The sequence below is a fragment of the Trachurus trachurus genome (genome assembly GCF_905171665.1).
Source record: "Trachurus trachurus genome assembly, chromosome: 18".
In the NCBI taxonomy this organism is placed as follows: domain Eukaryota; kingdom Metazoa; phylum Chordata; class Actinopteri; order Carangiformes; family Carangidae; genus Trachurus; species Trachurus trachurus.
In genome coordinates this window covers 20,777,961-20,791,259 of record NC_139909.1, presented here as the reverse complement: position 1 = coordinate 20,791,259, position 13,299 = coordinate 20,777,961, and the positions used below count along the sequence as shown (strand labels likewise).

Genomic DNA, 13,299 nt, shown 5'->3' with positions numbered 1-13,299 from the left:
ATTATGCAATAGTTAGTACTTTTCTTGGTAATTAGTAACTTTTATAATGTAGTAATTCAGTTACTACTGTAACTCGGTAACTTTTTGGGGAAGGTTACTAGTAACCATAACTAATTACTTTTTAAAAGTAACATGCCCAACACTGGGCAGGACTAACAACAAAAATAATAATAGAGAGAAGAAAGAATAGGGTTTATAACAGCAAAGAGATATGCTAGATAGTAATGTGCAAAACTCTTAGTAGACCACTTCGGCGTTGACGTCACAGTGACGTTGCCAGACTTACTGGTGGCAGAAAAATACCGGAAGTAAGCAACAACCTGACCATCCTGACATACAGCTCAACTTTAAAAAGCAGCGCAGCTGCTTGGCTGCAGCACGACCCTAATCCGTGATGATGAGCCCACATGAGAGGGTGAATTTAATTTAATTTTCGTAATCGCGGTGCAGAACAGTGAGTTTGGAGCTGACGAAAGGAGAGAAAAAAGAGAGTCGTGCCGCGAGACCGGTGAAATGCTGATTAGAGAGGGAGCGATCAGCGGTGACCGCCGCGCTGACGGACCCGGTGGAAATTGGGGTGAGACAACGACTGCTGCGGAGGAATTATAAAGAACTCAACTGTGATTTAAACTAGGACCTGAACAGAGTCGAGTAGAGCCAAGCTGTAACTGTGTAGTGGAGAAGCGGCAACACACGCGCGTCCCCTCAGATGCGGCTGCATCTCTAGGTCACTGGTGTGTGAGTGTGAGAGAAATAAAAGCTCTGACTTGCTTGGGCAGACGTTGTTTGGTGTCACCCGATGATTTGCACATGTAGGCTACATAAATATCTAGACCCCGAATATAAGACGACCCGTCCTTTCCAACTTTTTTCGACGGAAAAAATACTCTTATAATCGGGTCAGTGTATAAAATATATGTAGATATTGCGTGCATCGTTTAGGGATTTTTATTAAACATTTACTGTTTCATTCAGTGTAAACGTTAACACGTGTACACGTTCACCCTCTTATTCATTTATTTTGACATTCATTCATTCATTTTTACACACATCGGGTCATGAGCGGTGTCCCTACCAACGGTCTGTGATACATAGCCTAACAACGGTCTGACTGTTATAGCCTACAGATATAATAGACATGGATCTGTTAAATAAACTGTAATATACAGCCATACAAGTAGGCTACAGTTTGCTGTCAGTATATAGTTGGTGGACTTGTTGATGATCGCCCACGTCTTATACAGCAGCGTTTTGTGTCCCTGTCGCTGGCTAGGCAGTACGTCGGTCCGTAACACACAACACACTCCGTTGCTAATCGTTAACTTAGCCTACTCAGGTATGACAACCTGTTTTCTGTTGACAAAGCATTGAAATAATCAGAGAAGGCCTCTGTATGATCCATCTTCCTCTGATTTGATCGCTCTTGATGCCGGCTTTCCACTGTTGACACCAGATCAGCTGTCACTTTCTGCCACCAGTGAAGCCCCGCCCACAACATACGTCATCATTGTTTACAAACTTAGAAATGGTCTATTGTGGCCCCTGGTCATTTTGAGTCACTTAATAACTAGCATAAAGGAAAAGAGTGCAGGAGAAAAAGAGGTTTACGACAGAAACTGTAGCTAGCTGCTAAGCTAAACTAAATACCACAGCAGCATGTGAACAACTGTGGGACTAGAAAGCAGCTCAAATAATGAGTGGGTAAACTACAGGTGATTAAGGACAACTGTGAGCTGAAATGTAGCCTAACTGTAACTGTAATTAGCAACAATCAACTTCCTTTAATACTATATATGTGAACCTGTTAGCATCAAATGAAAAAGCAGGAGACCAGACATGATGCACAGCATTCCCACTCTTGTTCATATTCAGGCTTGGTTCATATCAAATTATGAAGCAGTCAGCAGAGCCATTTCATGATAAGACTGCCAACTCAGACTAATCGTCTTCAAAGTGATACACACTGATATACATTGCATATACGCTGGGGTGCCGAAAAGGGGGGGTAAAGGAGACGGATTCTAGGGGCCCATGATTCAGGGGGGCCCAGAGAGGCCCCTAATGATGATGAAATGATAATACAGAAAAAATAATGACACTAAGTTATTAACTAACATATAATCACAAATGTTTTATTTTCAATGTCCTTTTAACTTTCAACTTTCAACCCCCCCCACGCCCCCACATTTATGTAAAATGGTTCAGTCCGACTTGATCAGCTGCAATCATGTCAATCAAATGGACCACAGCGATGCTGCAACTCAAATATTTCCTAAAGAGGAGAAGATACACACATGATACTAATTCTTACAAAAAATATGGTTTAAAAAGCATAAACCCTTTTTAAAAATTAGATAGAAGACGTGCAGTAAGAACAGAAGAGAAAATCTGTGCTGTGTACAGCAGACTGATAGTCAAAAATACCATTTAAGTGCATAATTGTATGTAAAATAGCATCAAAAAATTTCACCGCTGTGTTGGGGGCCCTGTAAAGATTCTTTTAATGGGGCCCAAAATCCCTAGCGGCGTCCCTGCATATACGTTTCCTATCGTATACACAGCCATCGTGCAGGATAACCTCAGTCTTTTTTTTGTTCTTCTTTCAATTAATTTACCTCGGGCTCTGTGCCTTGAAAACCGTGTGTGAATGCATAGCACATTTCAAGTGGCCCACTGCAGTGTGTTTATTACACATCTATATCCCAATGACAATGAAAGTAGACCACATGATGCATACTTATACACACAAAGAGGCTGTAAAATGGTGAATACACTTTCCTGAGCATCACAACCCTCCAGAAATTCTGTCTTTTTATTACCAGAGACGGTATCAAAAACCTACAAGTGTGTGGGAGAGCTCACCTCACACACAGACTTTGTCGGCACCTTCACCTTCTTTATGTGTTTGCGACTTTTGAAGATTCCTCCACACAAAAGTTTTGAAGCTGTGTTCACCAAGTTCTGACACCTCACACACCAGCAGAAACACCTTCCAGTGCTCGAACATACCTCATATGAGGGCAATTTATTGGCCCTCCCGCCTGGCAGGCCAGAGATTAATGAGCTCTTTCTTGGCTACACACGTTCTCCACGCTTGTGTACTCCCCAACCACATGTTTCCAAGCTGCGTTATTGGCTTTTCTCACTCTAGTACAGAGATAGAAAGTGTTTTGCAGGGGTGTTCAGGTGAGATATTGTAGCTTCACCTCAGCTTCATCCTGGGGTGAATGTGGTCGTTCAGTTGGTCGCTTTCGTCTTCTGGAAGCCTTTTAGTGGTGGCACTCACAACTTGGGTTGATAACAAGGTCTGAGAAGTCCTGGTTATGTTTTTGTGAGGAAGTCAGAGCTTGATGATTCTGATCTCTGATTGACTTGAAACATTTGATCGATTTGTGACATTTTGATTCAATTATTTGATGAAAACATTATTTTTCAGATGGTATTTTGAGCAGCTCGATAATGCATAGGCTTTTCTGTCCGTCTCAGCCTCAGAAACCAATGCTGCCATGTCACACACAGAACATATCAAAAGAGGGCAAGTGTTCAAATCTTTATTTTTGGCTTCTGGGGGCAAGTGGCAGCTGTGTTCTGCTGAATATTTCAGGACCTGCAAGGCTGTTTGAGAGAATTTATATGACAAGGGAAAATGGAGTGATAGTGGGAAAGATGGAGGGAGATGGAAGAAGGCGACTGGAACTGATGGTGAACTTTTGCTGAACTTTGTCAGTCAGGACGAATTATCCGTTTCTCCACCTGCAGCATCCACATCATGAGGGATTCCACAGAAATATTCTGGAGAATGTTTTTGTGCTTGAAGGTCACTGAGCGTCACTGCCTCTAAATGTCGCACTAGACCACCAGCAACTTGCTTGGAGCCTCCAAGGAAAACCATTAGCCCAGACTAGCATGCTTGAGATGCTCCATGGCAACAATAGCAACATTTTAAAGGGATATATTTTGACAAATTGGCCCTATGCCATAATCCCTGTAGTTTTCGAAGAAGGTTTGTTACCTTTAATTGTCAGTGCAAGCTATTTTTAGAACGGCGGAGCAGAGCCGCGAGCTGCTCAGAGTTACGCTACGGAGGCTAACGGGATTTCTTGGTTTCCCTCATGAAACTCATCAAATACACAATCCAGCAATTCCAAAACACTCTAGTGGACAAGTTGTGACCTGCACATTCACCACACTATTAGATAATAATGGAAAGTTACGAGACAGAGTTGTTTTCGAGGTAAATTCATGCAAAACCGCTGATGCGTCCTGTCGGGGGCAGTTTTTCTGCAAACAGTCTCTGCATTTACTTTGAAAACAACTCTGTCTCCGTTATTATCTCTGTGCAGGTCACAACTTGTCCACCAGAGCGTTTTGGAGCTGTTGGATTGTGTATTTGATAAGTTTCATGAGGGAAACCAAGAAATCCCATTAGCCTCCATAGCGTAGCTCTGAGCAGCTCGCGGCTCTGCTCTGCCGTTCTAAAAATAGCTTGCACCGACAATTAAAGGTAATGAACCTACTGCTATGACTATAGGGATTATGGCAATGGGCCAATTTGCCAACATGTTGAACTATCCCTTTAAGTCATTCATTACATCACTAATCGATTTACAGATATTCAGATATTATGACAATATTATGTAGCTATGATGTTACAGACACTCTGAGGAGAAGAAACGTCCGATGTGAGTCAGGTTGGAGCCCTTTAGCTGTACTTCATGGCTCTTCATTTGGGAAAAGCCAGACCAGCATTGGAGAACATCAGTATTGGTCATTTAAAATGTTTAAACAAAGGTAAATATCAGCAGTAAGAACCATTAAACTTGCCAAACAGTTCTGCTGACATTGTCATGACAGCTGCCCCTCAGCCTGCTAATTTGAAACATTTCTTGGAACTGTGAGACATTCTAACAGTGACTGGTTCTTACCTGCTGTTTCATTGTAACAAGAGTGTCACTGTGTTTGGTGCTTGAGTTCAAAGTCACAAATGCATGGAGTGCACCCACAGGAGCAGAGCCACTCAGAGGCAATCTTACTTTAAAGAAACTTTAAGATGTGAGGAGGAGACAGCACTTGAGGACTTGTGGGAAAACTTTAGCAAAGCACCTTTACACATTTGAACAAATTGTCCACTGGGTCCTTATGACCACTTGACTTGACAAGGATTTGATATCTCTTTTGGAGTGTAGCAGACTGTTCAAGGACGATGATGGTGATTCACCTTCCTGTTCTGCTCTGGTAGTGATGCAGCAAGGACGGAAAAGTGCCGGATAAAGGACAGCGCTGAGAGGGGAAGGTGGGGATGGGGGTGGGGGCTTTCCCCTTGACTAACCTGATATGTCCTTGTTAAAGCAAGAGCCCAGGCTGAGGATCAAACTGGGCCTTTTGGAAGCTAGGCCAACCACTGTTCTCTGTGAAAACTAAAGGGCTCTCCTGCTGCTCCAAAAACACCACACAACTGCACAGAACAAGAAAGTTAAAAAAAAAACCCAAAACCTAAAAGAGTCTGTGGGCATGTGTGTGTGTGGGAAGGATACAATGTGTTAAGTTGAACTGCATAAAGATCTCAGTAACATACAAGGATAACTGATTTTATCATATCCCTCTATGGAAAATAAGAAAGTTAGTGAGAGTAAATTATCAGTAATATATGAACATTCTGTACAGTTTCACTAACATACTGTAATGAAACTCAACAAGTGAGGAAAAGATATTGTGCTTCATACATTGTAAATAATAATTATAGACACAGTGCCCACTGTGCATCACAAAGGTTAATTTGCCTCCACTGTTTTGCTCCAAACAGTCCACAGAGAATGACCAGTCTGTCCCACAAGTGTCATATCCTGTCAAAACAAAGCTGAGTCCCTGAGTTGGTGGGTACAAAGAGAAAATAGGCTCATGTCTGATAAACATTATATCAACACATGGTATAAATGGCAGAGACAACAGAGAGAAAGGAGAGAGAATTTCATCACAAAAACATTTGAATGCTTCTGTTGTATTTCCAATTCAGCAAAACTTGTAAAAAAAACTTTGTAAAATTGTGTTTCCACTAGAGATGCACCGATCCAGTTTTTTTTCCGATCCAACTGATCCGATACTTGCCATGTGAGTGAAGGCATCAAGGTTGACATAAACATTTAGCCTTGTTAAAAAAAGGTAACAAATTAACACAGATATAAATGTACTTAATATTATTTATTAACAAATAACAAAGTGTACATTAGCAGCAAAAAGAAATAAATATAGATCGCTGTAAATGTACCGATTCATGTGGGAAATAGATTTTGTCTATGCATCTTTTCTATAGGCTACATGTGGACCCTGATCTGTGGTTCTGTTGTTTACGGTGAACAAGTTGTGTAATAACTTCACTTCACTTCATTCTTAATGTTATTTACACTGGGTTTTGAAACAATTCTGACGTCTGTTCATTCATTGTTTCATATTATACCAAAGAAGTTGAATTGTAATTTTTTTTTTAATCAACTTAATGACTAAATCCATGAAAGTAAGACCAGTTCTGTAAACATAAAAACAAGAGTTGTACAGCATTTCTAAGCCCGCTGTAACTACTGTACATGGTTTCAGTGATCCATGTCAGCGTAGAGTACATACTCACATGTTACCAGAGATAACATTAAATCCAACATGGGGGTGTTAACCTCATTCTGCCTTGGTGCTCTTAATGGCAAGGAGCACAAGTGAGAAGGCAGCAGAGCAGTGGAGGGTGAACGGACTCTGGGACTGACGGATGGAAGGAAGGAAGTTAGGGATGAAGGATTACCAGCTAAGCGTTCAATCATCTGCGGGGTGTGTAATTGTTGGGGAGGAGGAAGCGGGGCCCTTCTCCTGCTGCAAGTCCGTCTAGATCCACTGAGCTTCCTCTGCTGTACACTACACTCTCATCACTCTGTTCTCCGGGGGGTTTATAACTTTCTCAGCAGGGGGAAGGCACACGGACAATGAACACATTTCAATGAGCTGCCGCAGACTGTGGGAAAATGTCACCAGCAGCATGTTTGTTCTAGCCTGTGGAGGATACTGGTGCGCATGATGAGATCTCTGATGGTGTCTGAGAATTTCTCATCCACAAAAAAATGGCTGACTTGACTTTTAGAGCATTGTTTCCTCAAGAACAAATGTTCAGCATGAGTTGCAGTGCACACATTCTGCTCCTGACAGGCATTTATTATGACATATAGTCCATGAGCCAAGACCCCAAAATTGGCCTCCCGCAATCGAACGGGTGGGCAATTTCTAGTTTGTTTTTTTGACTTGGTAGACATCTCTAGTGAACAGTTTGGCATGATAACCATTGCAAACAGGTAGCTTAGTGGTGGTTATCATGTGTTGAATAGGTGGACCGGTAGAGTGGAAACTTGAAAACTGTGTATAGCGCTTGTTCGGTATTATGCTGTTTGTTGACCACTCAGTGCCTAAATCACTTCAAGGATGTTTTTCCCTTTTATCAAGAGCCTACTGTAATAATAACAGACTCACCTCAGGAATATGTGAATGAAAATGTGATAAAAATTAGAACATACACATGAAATAGCCAACGTTTTGAGAGTGTTTTACTTTTCATGCAATAACAAGAACAAACAAATATTTTTTTACACAATTAAAATCAACTAAAGAGCTTGCTCCTTCTGTCACAAATAATGTGGAGCATACTGCCAGTACAGTATTTCAAGTGTCCCTCTGTCAACGACCTACGCCTGGCCAACAGCCTGAACGAGTTCTACTGCCGCTTTGAAAGACAATGGGATATACCTGATATCCCCCACACCTCCAACCACCAGCCATCGATCAGCAACAGCTCCTCCACACCTGGATCACCTACACAGCCCCACACCCAAGTGCCACCCTCCCCCACACCTCTCACACCTCTCTCCATCATAGAAATCAAATCAAATCAAAGAAGGAGAGGTGAAGAGACTGTTTAAACGGCTGAACCCGTGCAAAGCTGCAGGCCCAAACTCTAGCCGTTTTCCTACTAACATCAGCGGGTCGACGCAGGTTTTTTAAATGCGGGTCGACCCGCTAACAATCGGCATTTGGCTCCTTTCCCATTGACCAAAATGAGCCGGGTCTGTCTGTCTAACCCCCGTATAAACCAGTCGCCCCGCTTTCATTCGCAGTGCGAGAAACACCGTGTCATGCCCCAGCCGCCCGCCACGGAGGACAGCGAGTCTGCCGCGGCCGCCTTATGATGGACGTCCGCGGCACAACATGTCAGTTAAACAGACTGTCGCTTCTTTTTTTTCAATCTTTTTTGGTCAGTGTTCTTTGATCTTCAAATCCCAGTCTTGAATGCAAGAAGAGCTTTGTTTTGGTACGTGAGACGCAACTGGTGCGATGATGTGGCATCACGTAACGCCCAATGTCATCACATAAATTAGCGGGTTGAGCCGGGTCTGGTGTTCCCGCTGCAAGCCGATCAGAGCCGAGCCGATTGAAGGCGATTTTAACCCGCGTCGCTTGCCGAGTCATTTGACGCAGGTCGACGGGGGGGCATACATCAGTCCGACTGAAAAGTCCGACAGCTCATTTCTCCGACTACCCATTCTACAGTGTTAAGGTTAGGTTTAGGGTAAGGTTGAGGGTTAGGGCTACTTAAGTCGGAGAAATGGGAGGTCGGACTAATGGAGGCAAAAATAAAGAAATGTATGGTCGGAGAAATGGGTAGTCAGACAGACGTCCCGGGTTGACGCGTGTCGGTGCGTTTGTGGGTTTAAACAGGTTTTTTGGCCAGTGGGAAAGGGGTATAAGTCTCCCCCTCCACCCTGAAGCACTGAGCCAATCAGCTGTCTCTGGTGTTCACACACATTTAAAGACCTCACTGGAGAACTGTCATGTGCCAGCTTGCTTCAAAGCCTCAGCCATTGTTCCAGTTCCCAAAAAGACAATGCTCACAGGCCTTAATGACTACAGACCCGTTGCTCTGACTTCTGTGGTCATGAAGACTTTTGAGTGCCTCGTCTTGACCCACCTTAAGGACATTACAGTTCACCTACAGAGCCAACAGATCTGTAGATGATGCTGTAAACATGGCCCTCCACTCGCACCTGGACTCCCCAGGATCCTACACCAGGATACAGTTTGTGGACTTCAGCTCTGCCTTCAATACGATCATCCCAGCTGTGCTCCGTGACAAGCTCTCCCAGTTTAATGTGCCTGACTCCATGTGCAGGTGGATTACGGACTTCCTGACTGACAGACGGTAGTTCGTGAGGCTGGGGAAGCATGTCTCTGACACCCGGACCATCAGCACTGAATCCCCCCAAGGCTGCGTCCTTTCTCCTCTGCTGTTCTCCCTGTACACCAACAGCTGCACATCTGGACACCAGTCTGTCAAGCTCCTGAAATTTGCTGACACCACCCTCATCGGCCTCATCTCTGATGGGGACGTGTCGGCCTACAGCAGCGAGACGGACCGTCTGGTGTCATGGTGCAGCATGAACAACCTGGAGCTGAATGCTCTGAAGACAGTGGAGATGATAGTGGACTTCAGAAAGGACCAAGCTGCCCTCCCCCCTGTCATCCTCTGTGACTCTACAGCGACCCTAGTTGAGTCAATTTAATGTACTTCCTGCTAACAGCAGTATTACAGTAAAGCCGATTTTCCCCCTCGCTCCCTCATGCACCCAGTGGAATTAGCGCCAACTAGTGGTGCAAACAAATATTATCTGCAGGGCCTTTCTGCAACTGCAAAGGCGCTCTAAATCATCAGTAGTGGCACACAAATTATGAAATGTGCAACATCGAAGAATGGCCATAATTGGTGTATATGGCATTTTTATGGTCAAAATAGTGAATGCATGATAAATATTGTTAAGCTACTCTTGTGCGAAGGTTATCATACCAATTAATAATCTGGACATATATAGGAATAATAAAATAGCAACAAGAATTTGCCCACCTTTTCGATTGCGATTGGTGGTCTGGCTCATGGACTAATATGTTTCTTCTCTGACACACAAGTGCTGCACAAACTCTTGTCACACACTGCACTGACTGTAGCAACATTTAACACTCTACTCAGATGCAAGCAAACATGCTGTTAGTGGTAATGGTCTGGTGAGTTGTTTACAGGTGTTTCTCCATTTAGCTGCATGTTAAAGGGACATTGTGTAGGAATTACTCCCATCTAGCGTTGCGGTTGTATATCGCAACTCAATTGTATTTTTCATGCTGCATTCACGTGGAATTGGGCAGACGGCAGACGGACGACAGCCGCTGCACGTAACGGCATAAACAAGCCTCTATGTAAACAAGTGGTCCGTCAGCACGAGGCAAAACAATACACGTGACAATATGTTGTCATGGCGATGTTGTATTGTTACCGACTGCCGTCTGCCCGACTGCAGGTGAATGCAGCATCAGTGTAACGCTCCATTCCTCCTCACTGCGTTACCGCGGTGACTTTTAACAGACGCCACCTCGACCTGAGCCGACAGCTCCGGTGTCTCCGGTGAGTTTCCGTGGTTTCCTACCGTCACGCTGCCACTGAACGTAAAAACATGGCGACACGACATGGCAGCCAGCACCGAGCTTACCCGCTCAATATGAATGATATGAACGGCAAATTCAGAGCTTACCGGAACACTTCAGTTTGTTGATGGGGGTGATGATTACTGATTAATGAAAAACATACTTTTGAACGATATAATCGATTTTCGTGAATAGATAACGGGAGAAGTTACACAATGTCCCTTCAAGTGTGCTCTGTAGGAGTGGAGGCTGAAGAGCTGGGGCATCACAGTAGAGTTTCTGTCTCTCCGTGTTGAAAGGAGGCATGCCCAAATGGGACAAGACCCAGAGGTACAGTAGACCCAGAACTCTCTGGGGGGATTACATGTCCCATTTGCCCTGGGTACACTTTGGATCCCCCATGGGGAGTGTAGAGTGTTACTGTGTAGACCTCCCTGCCAAGCCTGCTGCCACCATGACCCAGCCCCAGACAGGCGAGGGGAAACAATGGGTGGATGGATTCAAATTACACAGCATGAGAGATTTCTATGTGCATTAACTGATACCAAATAGTCAGACCACAATAATACAACTAATCTATATACAGTAGAAAGCTTTATAAGATTTTAGGAAAATCATTTCAGTACTATGGCAAAACGCCTTCAAAAAGTAAAATAATCATGTAGACACATTTATTCCAGCAAATGAATGCTGTATTATCTGATGTCTTGTGGTGAGCATTAGTATTCTCTCAAACACACACTGAGCAGGATGCATAACTTGACAAATCCCCGTGCTTACCCTCCCAATGGTGTTGGTGGAGGGGGGTAGGGGCTCTAAATAAACATTACAACAATCTCCATGGGGGATTAGCCTAATGTGCAGCGGTGTAGCACCAGTGATATGTCGCTTTAATTGTCCCCTAAATTAAACACGCAGCGGTTTATCTTCAAATCTCATAAATATCTTAATCCTTCCTCACTCTCTGTTGCATTTTATCAATCAATGATGAAAAGCTCCCCTTAAATAAATCTTCCTTCTTATGAATTTTCAAACAACACCCTCCTGCTTTGAGCCGACGCTCTAACTCTAGCTACTTTTTGGAAGACAAAGTGTAGCTGATCACAAATTCCAACACATGCCATTTTTCATTAGCAGAGGTAATTTATTAGTCGGTTAGGAGTGATGACAGCACACAGGTCTGGAGTCAGTGATTACTACCTCTGTACAATTATGAAATTCATCATTCTTACAGCATGAGGTGAGAGGACGTGTTTCTTCACATAAACTATGGAAACGATGATGGAGGCTCATGGACGGCAATCAAAATGACAACTACAGCCATTAATTCCTTCACTCTTAGCTTCTAGATGTTATAAATATTCACTCTATATCTCCCAAAAGGCTCTATCCTGCTTTTATAGCAATGTGCCAAGACACAGTGCTGGTGAAATAAATGATTCAGGTTCCAAATCCATTTGTGGCTGCACAGCTTTAACAGGGCAGAACAAGTGTTGATGCACTGTGAGAGGCCTCTGTCATTAGTGCAGAAAGTTCCTTGGTCCAACACCTGCACTTTGTCCTAAAGCTGTGAAGATGTGAAGATGTGTGTGAATTCTAAACATGTCCTTAAAAGCAGTTTTCCAGATGTGATGTTAGTTCCTCAAAGGACGTGGAGGCCACGGTGAAGTTGGTCCTAAACAAACATTTTGCCCTCACACTGCAACATCCTTTGTCCCCTCAGCCATTGCTCTTTTTGATTCTTTTGCAAATGGTGGATGAGCTGACAGACAAATTAATTTCCCTTTAATTAATAAAGTAATTTGTATTCAAATTTGTATGTGTGCAAGAACAATGACACACTGAAAAGTACCAACACAGGATGGACAACTAAGGGAAGCCGCGGGGTCACAGCTCATGTCCACGACACAAGCGCCCCGTCATATTTAATGAATTATTTCACTCTTAAACCATGTAATAATAAAAATAGGCCTGTATAATAATACTTATATGGAGTTTATTGGTTGTTATGAAAAAAGAAACCCGTGGTTTATTTCTCCATGACAACCTCTGCCCTCTACATGATCCCTTATAATAAATCGATAAAAAATTTCCGTGATCGATAAAATTCTTAACGATCAATAATCGATCATCGATTAATCATGCCCATCCCTAAGCCTGAGCCTCCCATAGAGGTGCACAGCACCGCTCTTCACAGACATGAACAGTGGTTAGTAGGCGGACACAGACGCTGAAGGGCTTCAATGAGTCTCGGTCATTAACTATTACTCCCATTTGTGAAAGGTCGATGAAGCAGCAATCTCAGTCGATCATGCCCGCTGCATTACACCATATGTCCTTCACAGGCAGCCGTAGCTAACAGAGCACAGGATCTCACTGTGTATTTAGACTAATAGCTGAATTGATGGAAACTCAGAGGCCCGAGACACGAGCGAGGATTTCCTCTTCACAGCTCATGGTTTGAGGCAGCCAGAAACCATAGAGGAGAATCACAGCCCTTCATCACTGTAAGTGCCTCGACTCAAGAGATGAGATGAGATGCACAGTGAATGAATGGCAGAGATGTATGTGTCTCCCTATGAATCACTCCTCCTCCTCAGTGATGCTGTTTCGCTTTAGGTTCCTCTGTTTTTTGGTGACAGCTTCTTTTTTTTACAGAAGGATGAAATGACAAGTCAGGATTGAAAGAATAAATTCCTAAAGAGGTGAGTGTCAAACAAAGAGAAGTGGGAGAGGGAGATTTGCTGACAGGGGGATATTTTTCTATAAAAAGGGAAGGGGGTGGATTGTCTGGCATCTTTT

At 43.4% G+C, this 13,299-nt stretch overlaps 1 protein-coding gene across 1 annotated transcript in view; it reads left to right on the top strand.

Annotated features, from left to right (window-relative positions):
* sorcs2 (sortilin-related VPS10 domain containing receptor 2) overlaps nucleotides 1-13,299 on the top strand; it is a gene marked incomplete at both ends in the record, with an annotated part of 304,429 nt that overhangs the window by 207,803 nt on the left and 83,327 nt on the right. The window lies entirely within an intron of this gene.